The sequence below is a fragment of the Lepisma saccharinum genome, unplaced genomic scaffold (assembly GCF_977018435.1).
Source record: "Lepisma saccharinum unplaced genomic scaffold, izLepSacc3.1 HAP1_SCAFFOLD_231, whole genome shotgun sequence".
NCBI lineage: Eukaryota > Metazoa > Arthropoda > Insecta > Zygentoma > Lepismatidae > Lepisma > Lepisma saccharinum.
In genome coordinates, this window is record NW_028143008.1 from 209274 (window position 1) to 230773 (window position 21500).

Genomic DNA, 21500 nt, shown 5'->3' on the forward strand with positions numbered 1-21500 from the left:
CGTACAATATTGTCAACAGTATCATATTTGAGCAGGTCGCTTGTCACCTAAACACTACAGCTCACAGGTTGGGAAAATCTGACATGAAAGTAGATAATACGCTTAAGTCTTATTTATATATATAATTTTCACGAACGTACAATATTGTTAAGAGCGTTAGTTTTTGTAGAGCTCTCTTTTTCCATCTTTCCTCTATACAGTGAAGCTGTAGAAGACACAATTAGCTAACCTAGCATACAACATACCTTCCTAATTAATATGGATATTGTCACACATTCCTCTTATTTTATACTGTTGTAAAGGGAAAAGATTATGTACGGTAAATGTTTTGTACATTATAGGAAAAAAATGCAAAATATCCCCCAATTTTAATTCGATCCATCTCTGAATCGAATTTTTACATATTCTCACGCCGGCACATGTTGCCCTATTTGCTTCTTTTACTTGCCTTGCTTAATTAACTCTCGCTAATTAGCATTTTTTTTTGGAAGAAGCCAACTAGAACAACATATGGCGGTATGAGAAATATGCAAATCAAGGAACATTTTAGCAATATATGGGCCCTAGCAATTAGCTTTATCGACTAAGAGTACTCTTTTAAACGTATTTTGCTGATCGTATTACTAAACGAGGACGTTTAAAATGTTTGGGTGTTGAAAAAGTTTGACCCTACTTTTTTATTTCTATTGTTTGCTAATAGATGGCGCTAATAGTACCCCCTCCCCTCCCTCTCCCCTCTTCTCCTCTGCTGTATGACAAATAGCACAAACATAAAATCAAGATTTTGGAGAGCAAAACATAAAATTTGCATGCAACTGATGTCGAACCAGGAACTTTTATCTTTCGGGGAGTCAACATTATTTTTTTACTCAGTCGTCATATAACATGAACACACGCAAAGATTCACATGTGCTTTTTATTATTTTGTGTTCGGTAAGTACAAGTATATTCTTACATAAATTATTGTTTAATTTAATAAATTGTAAACTCGGAGCCTGCTATACTAACACTCCTTCTGTCTATTGAAAGCGAATGTTGCGTGCATGCGGAAATAACACAGAAAAAAAAAGCGGATGGAAGCAATGTAAAATCAGTGGAGCAAGGTTAGTATTACGAGAGCGTAAAAACATGTGCTTTCATTCAACTTCGAAAAATAAGAATAAATGTGTGCATACAGAACACATATGCTTTCTTTTCACAGTTGTAAAATCATATAAATTGTACATGAAGTAAGTTACGGGAAGGCTCTCTCTTTTATGTCTGTGTATATGTTGTACAATTAGGTACAAGTATTGTACAATTAGGTACAAATTGTTGTACAATTATTTTCCCCAGTTGTCCAGTTGGAGTTGGGGGCATAACACTGGTACTATTTGTAATCACAGTGCTTACTCATGTATTTTGTTTAATATTTTATTTCAAATTCACTGTCAGAAACTAGTGTTGCCAGTTCCTGGATGTAGGTTTACCTACTCTGTTGGTTGTCACTGTCAAGCTTCCAGTATTCGTACAGCATAAAAAGCTATAACCCCCCTCTCAAAATATATACATTGTATACGCCAAGATGCTCAATAGCCTAGCAACACATCATGAAAAAACATGCCAAGAGGACCCAGTGGGTTTATAAGTCAGTGCTGCCAATTCCTATTTGTAGGTTAGCTTAGCCAGTGAAAGATCATATAGTAGAATTTTTGTGGAGTGGGTACGCAACACCGACGAGCCTCAAATGATGATTTCAAGCCTCAAATAATAATTTCGAGCCTCAAAAGAGAAACATCCAATAGAGTTGCCAAATATAAAAAGGGGGCAATAAACCCCCCTCATAAAAGGCTACAGTAAACCCACAGTGTTGCCAACACTAGGCCCCCAACAGTATTGCCAGACATAAAAAATACATGGACCCCTCAGGTCCTTTGATAAAAATTTACAGTGAAAAACCCAGTAGGTTAACAACACTGTCAATCTACGGTAGTGTTGCCAGATGTAAACAGAGGGCAATAAACCCCCCCCCTCATAAAAGGCTACAGTAAACCCACAGTGTTGCCAACTCTGCTCTCAAAATATACATCATAAAAGGCTACGACGAGCGCCACAACCTTGGTGATTTTTTCGGGTAAGGAGTTGGCAACACGGCGCCTTACGAGAAAAATCCATTAAGGCGATCGAGCCCCACGAGCCCCAATTGAAGGCTTAGAACCCGGACACTATACTACTCCGCTGGATGCGAGAAGGATACTTACATTTAGGACTTTTGTAAATAGACATTACAAAGAAACAAAATAAAACTTTTTAATGGTTTCTTAATGACCCTTTCAATTCATTTATAATGACCCTTTCCATTGGTTTTGTAATGATTTTTTCAATGATTTTGTTATGAACTCTTTTATGGTATTTCACATCATAATATCTTTTTTAAGGTTTTGTAATGAAAAAAATGTCGTTTGTGTGATTTAATTTTTCATACACTTTTCTAAACCAGTTCTATTATTTTTTTCCTAGGGGATCATATTACCAGCACAAAACTTTTTTCCACAAAATGACTTGTTTTGTATTTTTTTTTTCATATCCTTAAAGTTGCTCAAATTGATTTATATTTTAACAGTAGTTTTATGAAATGTTGTAGTTAAAGTTATCATAAGAATCTGAACAAGAAAGATAAAAATCACATTTTAAAAAATACAAAACAAAATGGGGGCTCATAATACCACCTTTACCTCTATAAATAACCTTAATATCGAAAAAGTGGATCATCTCAAGTTGGTGACGACAACGGAGGCTAAAAAAACGTCTCAAACGTATATAGAAATAACCATAAAATGTCGAAACGCAAATTTCAAGAAGAGAATAATCTTAAGCTGCGCGATTACCTCGCGAAACGCTTCAAGTGTTGGAAGTCCGAGAATCGTGGTTTGTACGAAGAGAACAAGCCGTGAAGGTCAACCTATCATCGACGCCATCAGCAGTCTCGGCAAGGAAATTAAAAATGTCACGGAACAGAACAAGGATCTGATCACGGAACTCGTACCTGTTGCCGCTCGAAATTATGAAGATTTTCCTCCAACGCCTCTCTCCAGCATTCACACTCCTCTGGAACTTAGACAACGCCAAGACGTCAAGCCATAGAGTACCTCTTCTTCGGATAAAATCGATTTGGGACCTTTGGCACAAAACTACCTGAGCACGGGGAAATTCGACAAGGAGGAAGTGTTCGGATTGTACCCGAGCATGGAAACCAACGAAGGCGTCGTGTGGAAGATTGGAAAATTGAAAGTCACCTTCGAAGGCAACGACATTAAAATTAATTTAGGTGAGAAGAACAGTTGGTCCAGGTATCCAGGTACAGTGGGATTGTGGGAACTCCTTGCCAAAAAATATCCGAAAGATTACACCGACGAAGATTACCAGAGTTACAGGGAAATTTTAATTATGACGGATGCCATGTATCAAAATAATGATGCCACGCAGAATAGGGTGAAATCCAGCAGCGGAGAGAAGTACAGAAATCTCATCAAACCCATTTGGAACGATATCAAAAGTGGAAACGGCGTCAAACGCTACAACACGGTACCGAAAGAATTCGTTTGGGTGGATGACGTGAGAAAACTCATTGACAGATTGTTAGTGATAGCCGGTGAATAAAATGCCGGAAATCGTAATTTCTACAACGAGAAGGTGGCCATCGTGGAAGCGATCAGAACCAAACTTTCAAACTTCATTGTGAACGACGACAAAGGTATCGGGTACCTCATTAAAATTATCAACACGCTGCCTCCAAGATTCTGGAACGTGGCCGAAGGAAAAGGTCTCTTGAACGACATCATCAACAAGTTACCTTTCGAAATGAATTTACCAGGTTACCAGTACTGCGGCCCTGGTACCAAACTCGAGAAGAGATTGGAAAGAAAAGACAGGGGAATGAATCCGTTGGACGCTGCATGCAAAGTTTACGACATTGCATACAACGTGCACACCGAACTAGATGCACTTCACGAAGCAGACAGAAAATTGGGAGATGCAGCTTTCGGGAGACTCGTCAGCAGAGACGCATCCTTGGGTGAAAGAGTTGAAGCATTGGGCACCACCGTCGTCATGAACGCAAAACAAAAAATTGGGTGGGGTGTATAAATAACATACAATATGTTGCAGTCTTGTATAACTGATTTACCGTCCGAACTGCTATGTAAAATATTCAAACACAGTTTAAACGGAGATTGTAAGGATGTTGAGAAACTTGTAATCATAGCAAGAACAACGCCGGAATTTCGTATCCCATGTGAAATGGTTTTCAAGGACCATCTTCGGGAGATAAGTGGCATGAGGTGCAGTGATCTCGACACACTTCTTTCAGCTGCAGGGGAAAAATTAAACGACAGGATGGACGAACTTCACGAGGCGTGGCAGGGGAGAAGACGATACACGGATGATTGGCGCAAGTCTAAACAGGAGACCGAAGGTATCATCACACACATCATCGCGTTTTCCAAAGCACGAACTTTCTTCCTCTAACACGCACACACAAAAATATATAAATAACACAGTGTGAAAAAAATATTTCTTCGATACATAAATAACAAACACTGTGAAAAAATCTTATAACACACCCTGAAAAAAATGAGTGAAAAAATGAGTGACGTCCAAGCATTAAAACAAATGCTAAATTTGTCAGTCGAGTATATAAAAATGCAGGAATTGGAAGTGGACAAACCTTACACGATAACTTCTGGTGAAATTGTTGCAACCCAGTATGGTCCCAAAGTACGTCTGTTGCTCAACGGACAGTACAGCCTATTTTTACCAGATCGATACACTAACATGTTATCTGACCAGAAGCTATCTATTTTAATCGAGAACAAAACTCGAATCGTGTACAGGGAGACAAAGGAACTTCTTGATAAGAAAACAAAACACGTAATAGAATTTGTTTAACAGAAAAAAATCTCAGAACATATATAAATAACATACCGTGAAAAAATCTACAATGAAGCCCAAGGGTGTCGTGTACCAGATACCATATTCGAATCTGAAAACGCTGGGTGCCCTCGATGGGTTACTCACCAAGAAACAACGCGAAAAGAAACGTTCTTGCTTGATGCAAGGACACGGAATGAAATTGCTGCTCAGCACTCCACAATTGAGAAGGTTGCAGCAGTCGAGGAAACAGCAAAATACAGGAGGTTTCATATTCAGCATCCCGGCAATTTTAGCGGCTTTGGGGGCTGTAGGGAGTTAGGCAGGGGTAGCGCCGCCATAGCAAAAACAGTGACCGACTCCAAAAAAAACAACAAGACGGAATTGGAAAAACAGAAACGTCACAACCTGGCAATGGAGAAGAAGGGGAAAGGCGTCGTGAGCAAGTTTAAAAAAAAGAAGAAGCGCTCACCAACTACGACATTGAATCTTTTATCAAACCATTACAAATTAAACACTTCAGAGGCGTTTTCATGACAGATTCATTACCTTCAACCGTTAGAAATAGAGAATGTGCCGTAGTCAACTTGGACAGTCACCAAAATCCAGGCACGCATTGGATATGTTACTGCTACGCAAATAATAAAGCATTTGTTTTCGATTCTTTCGGAGGTGTTCCACCTACAAATTTAGTCAATTATCTGAAAACGAACAACCTATACTACAACGACGAACGCATTCAAGATTTCGGAGACGTGAACTGTGGTCATCTCTGTCTCTCCATGCTCGCGTTTCTCTCTAAAATAAATAACCCTACGATCGAAGATTTCCAGAAAGCACTGTGGAACCTGAAACACAATGGGAGTGTTCCATCTCACGAGCGAGACTTCGGTCTTGAAACTCACGTTGCACGACGACATCGTCTATCCTAAATCCATAGCTATACGTTCATTCTACAGCATGTAACTCATACCTAACGTCACAGAGCACAATAACAAAATTAGCGTCGGAAATGAAAATATCATCATCACACCAGGTCAATACAATATTTCTACTTTGCAAGCTCAGTTACGTAGAGGCACATTCCTTTCTCAAAATTCTGTCACGCACAGAGTTGAAATTGTGTCCGCGACGGAGACGGTGGATCTGCGCACGATAGGAGAACTATTAGGTTTCGAGAACAACACCAAACTCGAAGCTGGTATCAAGCACACAAGAGCAAACATTCCTAAATTTCTAGTCATAGAGACGTTAAACATTCACTGCAACGTAGCTGAAGGCATGATCACGAAATCTGAAGGGTTGTTAGGAAGTCACAAGCAGACGGGAATCATCGCCACGTTCAAACCCAGTTCCGAGTTCATGGAACCGATCATCTACACACCCTCTTCGCCGATTTATTTTCCAGTATGTCGCAATCGCATAGATCAGTTATAGTTAGTGGTCAGTAGATAGTAAATGTGCATCCCACGCCAATTCTGATTTCTTGACCAAACGACCACAAAAACCTCAAAAGCTCACTTTCTCTCCACGTTCCGCGCCTCATTTATTACGCTGACGATGTTTCACGACGCAGAAAAGCATTGATGAGTGAAAGATGCACTCTCATCCTTCAAGGATGAGTGCACCTTATCGTAATTTTCCAAGTCCCGGGGGGGGGCCAATGTTTATATATATATCGTGACCTTTTGTAAACCTACCTCTCTCGGGGGAACGATGTTCCACACACACACGCGCGCGCCTCTCATTATTTCCGTATTGTGACGCAAACAAACAAATAATAATAATAATAATAAAAATTGTTGTTTTTTAGGATTCCTGACCCCTATAACCTCGCCAGGGTGCGTGGTGGCGGCGAAATTATTACGAGTTTGGATTTGTATTGCGAATGTTGCCAAAAATTCAATCAACGTTGTTGGTTCGCGATGCTGGAATCTTACGTAGATTATACCATGAAACATAAATCGATAATCCTATGCGAAGCCCCCAAAAGCATGTTCACGCAATTTCTGATGTTCGCGTGGATAGCGACGCTTGGTAGAACTGAGTCTTTTCCGGTTCCCGTGGAGAAATTGTGTTTCGTCGCTCAGTGTAATATTTTCATCACGGACCAAACGCTTTTTCAAACCGATCCAAAAAAATTCATGCGAGGAGTTTGTAATTATCGAATGTCGTTCGAGAGTGTGGTGCGGAAAAATTGAAATCAATTTTCGATTCGGTGAGAGCATCACCCCAAAACGTTAGTAACCATTCAAGCTCTTGCCCGGCACTAAACATCCAAAATAAAATTGTTTTCGCGCAACGTGCAAAATATATTGCGAGCGTTTCCGAAACTAACATCGTACGAGGACGCAATTTTGGAAAAAGCGATATGCGCAAGTGATAGTGGTGGTTGTGCAGAAATCCAACAACGTTCGTCGTGGCTTCGAAACCTCACTCATATTTTTTTTGCTCCGAGCCCGCATATTGGGACGATTCACAATTTTTCGCTCGCAAGTTTTTTATCTTTCTTGAAAACGTGTGCTCGATTGGGAAATAACGTCATGTTGTTTTCGAAAGAATTGCAGGCACAAGAAGTAATCGCTATGTTACCCGCTTCGACGAATACAACCCCCCTCGCCGCTGCCGTCGCCGCCGCAACAACAACAACCGCAACCCCCCTCCCCGAACCCATTCAGCTTGCATCCTCTTCAGCCCGAAGAGATTCTATTTTTTCAGCTTTCCCACGGTCCTGAACGAAGAATCCACCACATACCCCTATAACAATCGAATCAGAAGCGGATGCGGCGGAAGCGAGCACAGCAACAGCATCCGCTTTGGAAATTTATCAACCTTTTCGCGTATTATTTTTATGGAATCACAAGCACGAAACAAAGCGTCCACCGTTTTCGTTTCAGGCATGGTTGAGTTTTTGTGTGCTGGTTCTCACAGAGCTGGCGGGGGATCGCCCGTTTCACACACCACACACCCTGACGGGGCGTGTGGAATATAGAGACCGAGGAAATGATCGACAACAATGCATGGGTGGAACTGTCAACGCCCGTTCATTTGCTATTTGTCCCCCACAGGATATTGTGCGCATCGAAAAGTCTTTTGTTTAAAAAAAAAGTATAGCATTGTTCGTTTGTACCACACATGCATGAGTGAATCGGTCAACCGGGGGGGGGTTATTGCTAGGACATTGACTATAGCGCTCATTGTGTTTTCACCAAAGGGGAGGGGGTCGCGTGGGTTGGGGGTTCCTATATAACGTAGCAGTTTCTTCTTTTGTACATCATTATCATAGTGAACGTCAATCGTGGCAGTTCAGTATTCTTTAAATTTGTTTGTCTGGCAGTATATACATACATAAATATCATCGTGGAAGTTTTTTTTAGTGAGCTACAAGTTTTATTTTGAAGTCTCTCTCTATCTCTCTTGAAAGGTGAACGTCAATCGTGGCAGTTCAGTATTCTTTAATTTGTTTGTCTGGCAGTATACATACATACATATCATCGTGGAAGTTTTTTTTTTTTTAGTGAGCTACAAGTTTTTTTGAAGTCTCTCTCTATCTCTCTTGAAAGGTAAGTTTTTATTTTTTTCATGATATATTTATATTTTGTTTTGCGTCTGACACACACATATTCAGAGGAGTCATAAAAATTGACACACACACTTACATGTCGCATATTTTTTACCTCCTACAACAGACTGCACACACACACACACACACACACACACACACACACACACACACATACTGTTCGTGTCTAATATATATATATATATATATATGTGGAAGGAAAAAAATGTCTAGCATTTTTCAACTTTTTTTTCCTTCTGTTTCAGTGCGCTTTCCCCTACCACCACCACCACCACCACAACCCCCCAAAAAATTTCTCTGTATATATAAATAACAGAGGAAAAATATGGAATCGCATCCAGGTCCCTCCGGTCTTTGCGGGAAAGTGGCATGTCGTAACTGTGGAAAATTAATTTCGAAACCTAATATTGCTAGGCATTTGAAAAAATGTCGTCTACCGGAACATGATGTCGTAGTCCCCCCGGCAAAGAAATCTCGCATTGATGCGCATGAAGGCGGCGGTGCTTTGAATAAAAGTGCACGCATCATGATGTATAAATCTGGAGGTGACGAAAAATGTGACTCGAGCACCTTCCTCGACAATGTGAAATCCCTAGTAGTCGATCAATTACGGGATTGCATCGTTAATGTTGCAATTAAAATTCATCTCGTCTTGACCCTGCTGTATGAGAAAGTTGTCTCGTCCGAGTCAAGCACTTTCAGCTTTTACGTAGGGTGTGAAGGCTTACACGAAGGCAATCACGACGATTTGGAGGAAATTGTGACACGGCTATTCGAGCACCTGACACAAAAACAAGAAGAGTTTGAAGGTCGTGGAAGTGGATGGAGTCTTTGCGGTTGCAGCCACATGTTAGAGCTTCGAGTCTGCAATTTCAAACCCTTACGCAGCGCTCAAAAAGAAACAAACAAAAAAAGCAAAATGTTGCACGAGACATTAAAAAAAAAAAAGCCGTGTTAATCATACAAAGTAATGATCAGAAGAGTTTCCTATGGTCTGTCATCGCCGCATTACACCCAGCAAATAATGATAAACCACAACGCCTGTCTAATTACAGACGATACGAGGGGAGATACGAGAATATGATGAGAGGAATTTCCTATCCTGTGCCCCTGAATAAGATCAATCAATTTGAAAAAAACTATAGAGAGGATAAAGGAGAAGATCTCGATATTTCCGTGTTTGGGGTTGACGATTCCGGCAACATTCGTGTGTTAAGACCTGCGAGAAGCCAGAATAATGTAATTCGACTCTTGCTCGTAGATGGCCGTTACAGTTTGATACGGAATTTCTCACGATTACTCGGAAGACAGATGAGCAAGAATCACGACAAAATTGAAATTTGCGATCGGTGTTTGAGAATTTTTCGCGTGGGAAAGAAGATGAAAGAACAGCACAAGTGTTTTGGCTCCATGACTGCAGAACCCGAAGATGTCATGCCGGAACCCGGAACCAAGATGAAATTTCAGAAACACCAGGCTCTTCTCCACCATCCCGCTGTCTTTTATGCCGACTTTGAAAGCTTTCAAGTTCCCATGACGTCTTGCAACCCTGATCCCTCTACCTCAAGCACGATCCAAATTTTTCACCACGAGCCTTGCAGTTTCTCCATCTACGGAGAAAAATTGAATGATGTCATCTTGTATTGCGGACCCAATGCGGCAAAACATTTTGTTAGGAAGATAGCGGAATGCGCGAGAGAACTTGCACCCAGCCTGAAAGGCTCTTACGTTTCTCCACCTGCTCTCACGAAGGAACAACAGCGGAGACATGACACGGCAACAAGATGCGCGGAGTGTAACCAGGCTTTCACCCCCGAAAATCACAAGGTTGTACACCATGACCACCAGAATGGATTATTCCTGAGCACGATCTGTAATTCGTGCAATCTCAAGATTAAGGAGTCGCATTTCGTTGCCGTGTTTCTGCACTACACGGAGAAGTACGATACGCATCTGTTCGTCAAAGAGCTCTACAACATAACTTCTCGAATCAGCATCATTCCGAGAACGAGCGAGAAGTATATCGCAGTGAGAGTGTGGATCCCTCTCGAAGAAGGAGGAAGTGTGGAAGTTAGAATCCTGGACTCTTACAATTTCCTGTCCTCCAGCCTCGCCACCCTTGCAGCTCAACTTGGCGACGAAGATCTTGTGGCCATCAAGCAAAAATGTTTTTCGGGGAGAGATGAAAATTTGAATCTGTTGCGTCGCAAGGGCGTCTACCCCTACGAGTACGTCAACGATTTCGACAAATTTGACGAGACGAAACTTCCACCCCGGGAGGCATTTTATTCCCATCTCACGGAGGACGTCTGTTCCGAAGAGGACTACGAACACGCTCGTAGTGTGTGGACGGCCTTCAATTGCCAAACTTTTCGTGATTATCACGATCTGTATTTGAAATTGGACGTGACACTCCTCATGGACATTTTCGAGTCGTTTCGCAAGAGATGCATCTCGATCTACAAGTTGGATCCTGCGTATTTCTTCACGACGCCGGGATTGACTTGGGAATCGATGATGAAATACACCAACGTGGAACTGGGACTCATCGCAGAGAAGGAACAGTATGCCTTCATGGAGAGTGCGATACGCGGTGGCATCGTCCAATGTCCCCGACGCCATGCTCAGGCAAACAATCCTCATACGCCTGGTTACGATGCATCGAAGCCCAACACCTACATCGTCTACTGGGATGTCAACAACCTGTATGGCCACTCCATGTCCCAGTGTCTTCCCATCAGCGACTACGCGTGGATGACCGAAGAGGAACTCTCCTGCGAGGATTTTTTTCTCAACTGGAGCGAAGATAACGAATGGGGCTGTTTCTTGGAAGTGGATCTCGATTATCCCGAAACGCTGCACGAGAAACATCACGGATTGGCCCTGGCCCCCACCAAAGAGAAGCCACCTGGAGGATCATCGGAGCCAAAACTCATACTAAGCATGAAGAACAAGCGGAATTACGTTGTGCACTACCGACTCCTCCAATTCTACGTGCGTCACGGCTTGCAGCTGAAGAAAATACACAGAGGATTGAAATTTAGGCAGAGTAGGTGGCTGGAACCCTACATAGCCGAGAACACGCGACGCAGAGCGCAATCGACATCGCCTGCAGACAAGGATCTGTACAAACTGTTCAACAACGCCATCTACGGCAAGACGATGGAGAACGTGCGTAATTACATCGACGCGACGTTGGTCACGGACGAAAAGAAATTTGAAAAGATCGTCGCGTCACCCTACTTCATAAACTTCACCATTTTCGACGAGAATCTGGTATTCGTCGAGAAGAACAAGAAGCAAGTGATGCTCAACAAGCCGATTGCCATAGGTGCCACCGTCCTTGAACTATCAAAATTGCACATGTACCAATCGTACTACGATCAGTTTCAACCTTTTTATGGAGATAACATCCAAATATGTTACATTGACACGGATAGCTTCATTTTTCTAATCCAAAACACACCCAGCCTCGAACATGATCTGACTAAGATGAAGCATCTTTTTGATTTTAGCAACTTACCATCAGGCCATCACTTGCATTCGACGGAAAATAAAATGACCATAGGAAAGTTCAAAGACGAAGCGGCTGGTAATTACATCAGCGAATTTGCGGGGCTTCGTGCCAAAATGTACTGCGTCAAGATTGCAGAAGAAAAAGAGATCAAGAAAGCGAAAGGGGTAGGAAAAATAAGTACCAGCAAATTCAACATGAAAGACTACAAAGAATGCCTGTTTCAAGGTAAAAGAAAACTCAGCACAGATCATCGCATTGCGAATAAATTACACGAGCTGTACACGACGCGCGTAACCAAAGTAGCACTGGATGCAAGAGACAACAAGTTACGTGTTCTCGATTGTAAAATCCACACGAGAGAGTGGGGCCACTGCAATGGAAGCGATAAATGTGACGTGTGTCAAACTGTAACCGCATAGCCATGAAGTCCGCTGTGTATTTTCCTCTCCAAAAACAAACGGAGGAAAAGAATGAAAGGGGGAGCCCTCAGGCGATGAAAAGTTGGAACTCGTTATTATGTCGTTAAGGCTCGCTCTAAACGAGGCTCATTAAATTCAACTCTTACTTTTTTCTTCTTCCTCGTAATATAATGATATAATTACATGTTCGAGAGTCTTTTGAATTTCATCGCCCGAGGGCCCCTCTTTCCTCCGTCTGTTTTTGAAGAATAACAAAAGACACAGCATGTAGAAATTTAATTTAAATAACAGGGACAATGAATCTCTTTGGTTTCCGGAAACAAAGCATCATGGAAACTGCACAACCAAATTCCAATAACCTCTTACCTTCCATGTTATCTAAACTCAATGGTCTTTTGATAGTACACCTCAACAGTATCTGGACGAAACTAAATGACGATGTGAGCAAGATGTTTTACGTCTTTAATAACAATTTACATTTCTACGAAATTCCGATCGGTGGGAAACTTCAAATCACCGTGAATCCGGAGAACGAAGGGCAAAATATTAAAATTTCTACCGGCAAGAACATTTTTCGAATCAAGCACGACAAGGTGGTTTCTAACATGGCGTACGATGTTTCTGCAGGCGATTATCCTTACATGGAACTCCTAGGAGATTACGACAAACTCATTCCTCTCTTCGTAGAATTACGAATCATCTATCCTATTATAAATAACCGTTAACCAAAAATGCCTAACGACATTTTCGGCAACACCAAGCGTGTAGACCACGCAGAAGAGATTCTCATGTTGGATATTCGAATTAAAAAGTTGAGGAGCGATTTGATCGCTTTGCAGGAGACCTTAAACAAAAATTTAGAGTCGGAAATCGCTACGCTCCAAACGCAATGTCTCGACCCCATTCTGAAAATCGATTCCGAACTGAAAACGCTCATAAAAAATTACGTCGACGTACCTTCTTACGACAACGTTCAAAATATACAGTTGAGCGTGGATTCGCTTCAAAATGATTTGGCCAAATTACAGCAATTTCAATCGAAAAATGAAGATTTGGAAAAATTGAAACTCGAAATCGAAGAACGAACTTCCGCAATCGAAAAGAATTTCTCTGAACTTCAAACCGTCGTGAACGATATAGATGTAGAACGCTTGCACGTCGTCGTTTCCAAATTACAAGAAGAATTCACCAGCACCTTGGAAGAAATTAAATCCAAGTTGCAGACTTTGGAAGATACCATGACGAACCTACCATCGTCAGACGAACTGCAGGTCATCGGTAAAAGCGTCGCGAACATAAAAACTCAATTGGAGGCTTATCAAGATTTCGAACACATTCAAACCACCATCGCTACGCTTCAGGCGTCTCTGGAGTTGATCAACGAAGAAATTAAAAATATTCACGCTGAAGCGAGTGCGTTGACGAGCATTCAGGACACGTTAAGCACGGTCCAGCAGAAGATCGAATATTTAGAAAATTTGAACGTCGAAACGAATCTTGCTCATTTTCATCACGTGCTGGACAACATACAGGGTGACTTGGAATCGTTACGGACGAGCGTGCCTTCGAGCGAAGATTTGGAAAAATTGAAAACGGCGGTGACCGCACTATCCGAATCGAGCGACGTCAAAAGTTCGTTGAGCGATCTCGAGAGTAGGGTGGCCAATCTCCCCACCTCCAAAGAATTGCACGCTTTGAAAAGGAACATATCACGTATGCTGAAACGACTGGAAACGGAAACGGCGAACGTGGAACAGATTCGAGACGAACTTGCTTCGCTGGTGTCGACGCTGCCCACTTCGCAGAGCGTCGCCGACCTTCACACGCAGTATACCGAGATGCGAAGCATCGTGAACGATCTTACCGAGAAGAGTTCGAAATTGAATCAAGTCGAGAACCTTCAGAACATTGTCGTCAACATTAGAGATCAAGTTGGAGTGCTGGAATCCACGCAGGAATCGACGCTGGCCTCTTTCGGTGCCAAGTTGCAAGAACTCAACGAAAACTACAAGCAGTTGAACGTGGAAGTGAAAATCAAACCGTCATTTTCTACAGTAACGGATACCATAGTCGAGCATTTGTTGCCCGTACAAAATACACTGGGACAGCTTCACAGCAACCTCGTTAGCGTCGATACTAAATTCGCTAAACTGCATTCTCTGCAAGCCATCGAAATCAACAGCGTACCCAATCAACAGAGAATCTCCACGTTCGTCGAAGGTAACAAACTGTACATGTTGCATCCTTATCATCCGTACTACAAGTTTCTCCTCGATGGCACGATTCAGATAAACGAATTTTCGTACTGGTCTCACGGCAGAAAAGCTAGCGTTCCCACCATGACCTTAATATCGAATCGTGGCGTCCAGAAAGCAGGAAACATTCCTCTGGCACGTTGGAACGAAACGCGCAACATATATGAAATACACGAAGACGAAGATCTTACCGTTTTCGACGTGAGTGCCGGCGATAAGCTGATCATTCAAAACACGAGCGACGTGCCACCCTCTTTGAATCCCATCACGCTGGTGCTTCTCTTCAAACGTAATCTCTAAAAAAAAATGTCTAGGCAAGCCATCGTCCAAGAATTGCATAAACCTGCACGGCGCAACTACGAAAGTTTGGCGGTGGTGACCAAGGGCATCGACGACCTCTGGGAAAGCGACCTCGTGGAGATGAGTAGCGGCAAGTTAAAAAACGTACATAAATTGAACAAGGGCAACAAGTACCTCCTCACCGTCATAGACACATTTTCGAAATTCGCATGGGCTCTACCTTTGAAGGCGAAAACAGGAACGTGCGTCACGGAAGCATTCAAGACAATTTTTTGCGAAAGCGGCGGCAGACGACCTCGGTTTCTGCACACGGACAAGGGGAAGGAATTCTACAATGCCGTATTCCAAAAGTTCATTCGGAAACACGACGTTCGACATTATTCGACCTTCAGTGACGTCAAGGCCAGCATCGTGGAAAGATTCAATCGCACTCTGAAATCGCGCATGTGGTCAGGGAAACTACAAGTGGGTCACCATTCTTCCGGAACTCGTTAACGACTATAATCACACGGTGCACGGAACGATAGACATGAAGCCAGCTGATGTTACCAAGTCTGACGAGCAACGTTTAATTTCCAGTGTTTACTGTCCAAAGTACACGCCCACGACAAAAAATCCTAAATACAAAATTGGAGACCAGGTGAGGGTCAGTAAATTGAAGCGAACGTTCGACAGGGGTTTCACACGAAACTGGAGCACTGAACTTTTTACCGTGGTTCGAGTTCTACCCGGGAACCGTCACACGTATATAATAAAGGACAGTGGCGGTGAAATTTTATTGGGGCGCTTCTACGAGGAGGAACTCTCTAAAACTAAATACCCCGACACGTACCTTATCGAAAAAGTTTTGCGTAAGAGAGGCGACAAACTTTTGGTGAAATGACTGGGACTTCTATGAGTGCGTGGAATGTCGTGAAACATCTACCTGATTCGGAAAATCGAACGAAGAAAAGGAACGGCGAATTGCTCCCCGACAGCATACGATGTCTGATCGTAGGACCTTCGGGGTGCGGAAAGACGACGCTGCTCATTGATAATTTTATCCTGTCACCCAATTGGTTAGACTGGGAAAACAGACACCTCTACGTATTTTCGAAAAGTCTCGAACAAGCGAAATACCAGCAACTTATGAAACTGTACGAGGGACTGGGCATTGCCACTTTCGCAACTGAAATCATTCCACTGGACGATTGTCTCGAGAATTCCGTTGTGGTGTTCGACGACATGATCTTGAAAAATCAAAACGAGATTCGTAATTTTTTCACTCGAGGTCGTCACAAAGGATTGGATTGTTTCTACCTGGCACAAACTTTTTCCAAGGTTCCGAAACAACAGCTACGCGACAACGCTAATTTCATTTGCTTGTTTCGACAAGACCACACCAATTTAAAACACGCACACGATGATTACGTAGGGGCTGACATAAATTACAATCTATTTTCTAAATTCTGCTCCCACTGTTGGAACAGCGACGATTTCGGATTCGTGACCATCGACATGACTCGAAAAGCAAACCATGGAAAATATAGGAATAAAATAAACGTTTATCTTGACGTCTCAAAGGCTAACAAGAGGAAAATTTCAGATTTGCAACAAGAAGAAAATCCCAAGAAAAAATCAAAAGGTCGTGAGAATCTAAAAAAATAAAATTTGAAAAACGTTCTTTTTTTCAAACGTCCGACAAGCATATATAAATAACCATTACAACAAAAAGTTAGTGTTAGAAAAGTGGATAGTCTCAAGCGGTGACGGCAAGAAAACTACGAGAACCGAACGTATAGGCTGAGAATTCGACGTTTCAAAAACGTTTCAACGTATATAGAAAAATGTCAAAACGTCAATTTCAAGAAGACGAAAGGAAAATATAGGAATAAAATAAACGTTTATCTAGACGTCTCAAAGGCTAACAAGAGGACAATTTCAGATTTGCAACAAGAAGAAAAAATCCAAAAAAAAAAAATCAAAAAAATCGTAAGAATCTAAAAAATAAAATTTGAAAAAACGTTCTTTTTTTTTCAAACGTCTGACAAGCATATATAAAATAACCATTACAACAAAAAGTGAGTGTTAAAAAAGTGGATAGCCTCAAGCGGGTGACAGCAGAAAACTACGAGAACCGAACGTATAGGCTGAGAATTCGACGTTTCAAAAACGTTTCAACGTATATAGCAAAAATGTCAAAACGTCAATTTCAAGAAGACGAAAATCTCAAGTTGCGGGAATACCTTGTGAAACGCTTCAAAGGTTGGAAATCCGAGAATCGCGGATCCTACGAAGAGAAGAAACGTCAAGATAAACCTGTGATCAACGCCATCAGCGGTCTAGGTAAAGAAATTAAAAGTGTCACGGAACAAAATAAAAATTTGATCAACGAACTCGTACCACTCGCAGCTAAAAGTTACGCTGTACCCACGCCCATTTCGAGCATTCCTTCGACGCCGTTCGAACTGAAGGACGTACCGGCACGACGTCGAGCCATAGGTAGCACGTCGTCGTCTTTGGATAAGATCGAGTTTGGACCTTTGGCACGAGACTACCTGAGCACGGGGAAGTTCGACAAGGATGAAGTGTTCGGATTGTATCCCAGCATGGAGAGCAACGAAAGTGGTTTGGTGTGGAAGATTGGAAAATCGAAGGTGACCTTCGAAGGCAACGACATTAAAGTCAATTTAGGCGAGAAGGATAGTTGGACCAGGTATCCGGGTACGGTGGGACTGTGGGAACTCGTTGCCAAAAAGCAGCCGAAAGATTACACCGACGAAGATTACCAAAGTTACAAGGAAATTTTGATCATGACGGCCTTGTACCAAAACAACGACGCTACGCAGAATCGCGTCAAATCCAGCAGCGGCGAAAAATACAGGAATCTCATCAAGCCGATTTGGAACCAGGTCAAAACAGGCAGCGGCGTCAAACTCTACAACACGTTACCCAAAGAGTTTGTGTGGGTGGACGACGTGCGCAAGCTCATAGACAGGTTGTTGGTTATTGCAGGAGAGGAGAATGCAGGCAATCGTAATTTCTACAACGAGAACGTTGGCATCGTGGACATGATCAGCACGAAACTTTCCAACTTCATCGTGAACGACGACAAGGGTATAGGTTACCTCATCAAAATCATCAACACGCTGCCTCCGAGATTCTGGAACGTGGCCGAAGGAAAGGGACTCGTGAACGACATCATCAACAAGTTACCTTTCGAGATGCATTTACCTGGCTACCAGTACTGCGGACCGGGTACCAAACTCGAGAAAAGATTGGAGAGAGGAGACAAGGGTGTGAATCCGTTGGACGCCGCATGCAAAGATCACGACATCGCCTACAACACCACTCGCACGGATCTGGATGCACGTCACGAAGCAGACAGAAAGTTAGAGCACGCAGCTTTCGAAAGATTCGTCAGCAGAGACGCATCGTTGGGTGAACGAGTTGCGGCACTGGGCACCACCATCGCCATGAACACGAAACAAAAATTGGGGTGGGGTGTGTAAATAAATAACATACAGTAAAAAAAAACATGTCTCGTATAACTGATTTGCCGCACGAACTACTGTGTATTATATTTAAACACGCAGTAAACGGAGATTGTGAGGATATAGGGAAACTTTTAATCATAGCGAGATCAACGGCGGAATTTCGCATCCCTTGTGAAATGGCTGTCAAGGACCGTCTTCGGGAGATCAGTGGCATGAGGTGAGGTGATCTCGACACTCTTCTTTCGGCTGCAGGGGAAAAATTAAACAAGAGAATGGACGAACTGCACGAGGCGAGGCAGGGAAGAAGACGATACACGGATGATTGGCATAAGTCGAAACAAGAGACGGAAGATATTATTACGCACATCATCGTGTTTTCCGAAGCACGAACTTTCTTCCTCTGTTAAAAAAAAAATAATAATAATATACGTGTCAAAACTTGATATATAAATAACACACACATCGTGAAAAAAATAATCTTCGGTATATATAAATAACACACATTGTGAAAAAAATTAAATTTCTCTAACACACACTGAAATTTTTCTCTTCGATATGAGTGAAAAAAAATTAATGATCTCCAAGCATTAAAACAAATGCTAAATTTGTCAGTCGAGTATGTAAAAATTCAGGAATTGGAAGTAGACAAACCTTACACGATAACTTCCGGTTCAATCGTTTCTACCCAGTATAGTCCCAAGGTGCGTCTGTTGCTCAACGCACAATACAGTCTATTTTTACCAGATCGATACGCTAACATGTTATCCGACGAGAAGCTAGCTATTTTAATCGAGAACAAAAATCGAATCGTGTACAAGGGTACAAAGGAACTTCTTGGTAAGAAAACAAAGCATGTAATAGAATTTGTTTAACGACTGCTGCGCGGAGTATATATAAAATAACATACCTTGAAAAAAAAAATACACGAAACAAAAAAAATCTCAGAACATTTATATATATATATATAAATAACATACCGTGAAAAAAAAAATTACACGAGAGAGAGAGGAAACAAAAAAAATCTCAGAACATTTATATATATAAATAACATACCGTGAAAAAAAACATATAGAGCATCAACATGAAGCCCAAGGGTGTCGTGTACCAGATACCATACTCCAATCTAAAAAAATCTAGGTGCCCTGGATGGGTTACTCACCAAGAAACAACGCGAGAAGAAACGTTCTTGCTTGACGAAAGGACACGGAATGAAATTACTTCTCAGCACTCCACAATTGAGACGCTTGCAGCGTTCGCGGAAACAGCAAAAGATCGGAGGTTTCATATTCAGCATCCCGGCCATCCTGGCAGCATTGAGGGCCGTTGGAAGTTTGGCCGGCGGAAGCGCCGCCATCGCGAAAACCGTCATCGACTCGAAGAAGAACAAGGCCGAGTTGGAAGAACAGAAACGTCACAACCTGGCCATGGAGAAGAAAGGGGGGAAGGGCGTGATGAAAAAGTTTAAAAAAAAGAAACAGCAGCAGCACTCACCAACCGAGACATTGAATCTCTGATCGAACCATTACGAATCAAACACTTCAGAGGAGTTTTCATGTCCGACTCGTTACCTTCAACCGTTAAAAAAGAGAATGTGGAGTAGTCAACTTGGACAGTCAAGAAAATCCAGGCACGCATTGGATATGTTACCACAAAAATGATGACAATAACAAAGCATTCGTTTTCGATTCTTTCGGAGGTGTTCCACCTACAAATTTAGTTCATTATCTGAAAACGAACAAAACCTCTATATACTACAACGACGAACGCATTCAAAATTTCGGAGACGTGAACTGCGGTCATCTCTGTCTCTCCGTGCTCGCGTTTCTCTCTAAAATAAATAAGCCGCAGGTGGAAGATTTCCAGAAAGCACTGTGGAACCTGAAACACGATGGGCGTGTTCCATCTCACGAGCGAATCTTCGATCTCGAAACTCACGCTGCACGACGACATCGTCTATCCTAAATCCATAGCTCTGCGTGCATTCTACAGCATGTACCTCATACCTAACGTCACGAGTAGTGCAGGTGGACCGGTTCTGCGCCACTAAAGTGAGGCTCGGTGAGGCTCGCCTTAATGGATTTCTCTCGTAAGGCATGCGCCTCATTTTCTGGCAGTGTTGCCAGCTCTTACTCGAAAAAATCACCAAGGTTTTTTTTTGGGTCTAACCTAGCCTAAAGCAAGGAGCTGGCAATCTTGCTTGAGGCTTGCCTTAATGGTTTGCTCTTGTAAGGCATAAGTTTTATTTTCTCGCAGTGTTGCCAATATTTTACTCGAAAAAATCACCAAGGTTTTTTTTTTGGGTCTAACCTAGCCTAAAGCAAGAAGCTGGCAACCTTGCTTGAGGCTTGCGTTACAGTGCATAAAGCAATTTTTGCCAACCTACATATACAGGGCAAGGAGGGCCGGCACTGCCGTAAAAGAGAAAGATGGATGGATGGGAATACTACACGGGTTCAACGTCATCAAATAAAAATCGCCTTAATGGTTTTTTCTTGTAAGGCATGATCTCTATTTTCTCGCAGTGTTGCCAACTCCTACCTACACTTTTTTTTAGTTGGCAAGGGCTAGAGAGAGAGAAAAACTTATAGCTGGGAACAGTAATGAGCGAATGTGCCATATCGTAATTTTCCAACTCCCGAGGGGCCCAATGTTTGTATATCGTGACTTTTGTAAACCTCTCTCTCACGGGGGAACGATGTGCCATACATGTGCGCGTGTATTGTGACGCAAGCAAACAGACAAAATAATAATAATTGTTGTTTTTTAGGATTCCTGGCCCCTATAACCCCGCCAGGAGTGCGTGGTGCTCAACCAAAAAAAAGTAAAGGTTTTCCCGTACGGTCTTCGAACGTAAAATTGATTGACGTGGGGGCGAATCTCTTCCGGAATGTTTTTCAATTTGTATATTTACCTGTGCATACTATTTATTATTAATTTAGCCGTGTTCTGTTTGGCATCTATTTCGAGCAGTTTGCCCGGCGGTAAAGTCTTATTGTTTTTTAATTTTTTGATTTTTTACACAAGGCTATGATCTTACGGATG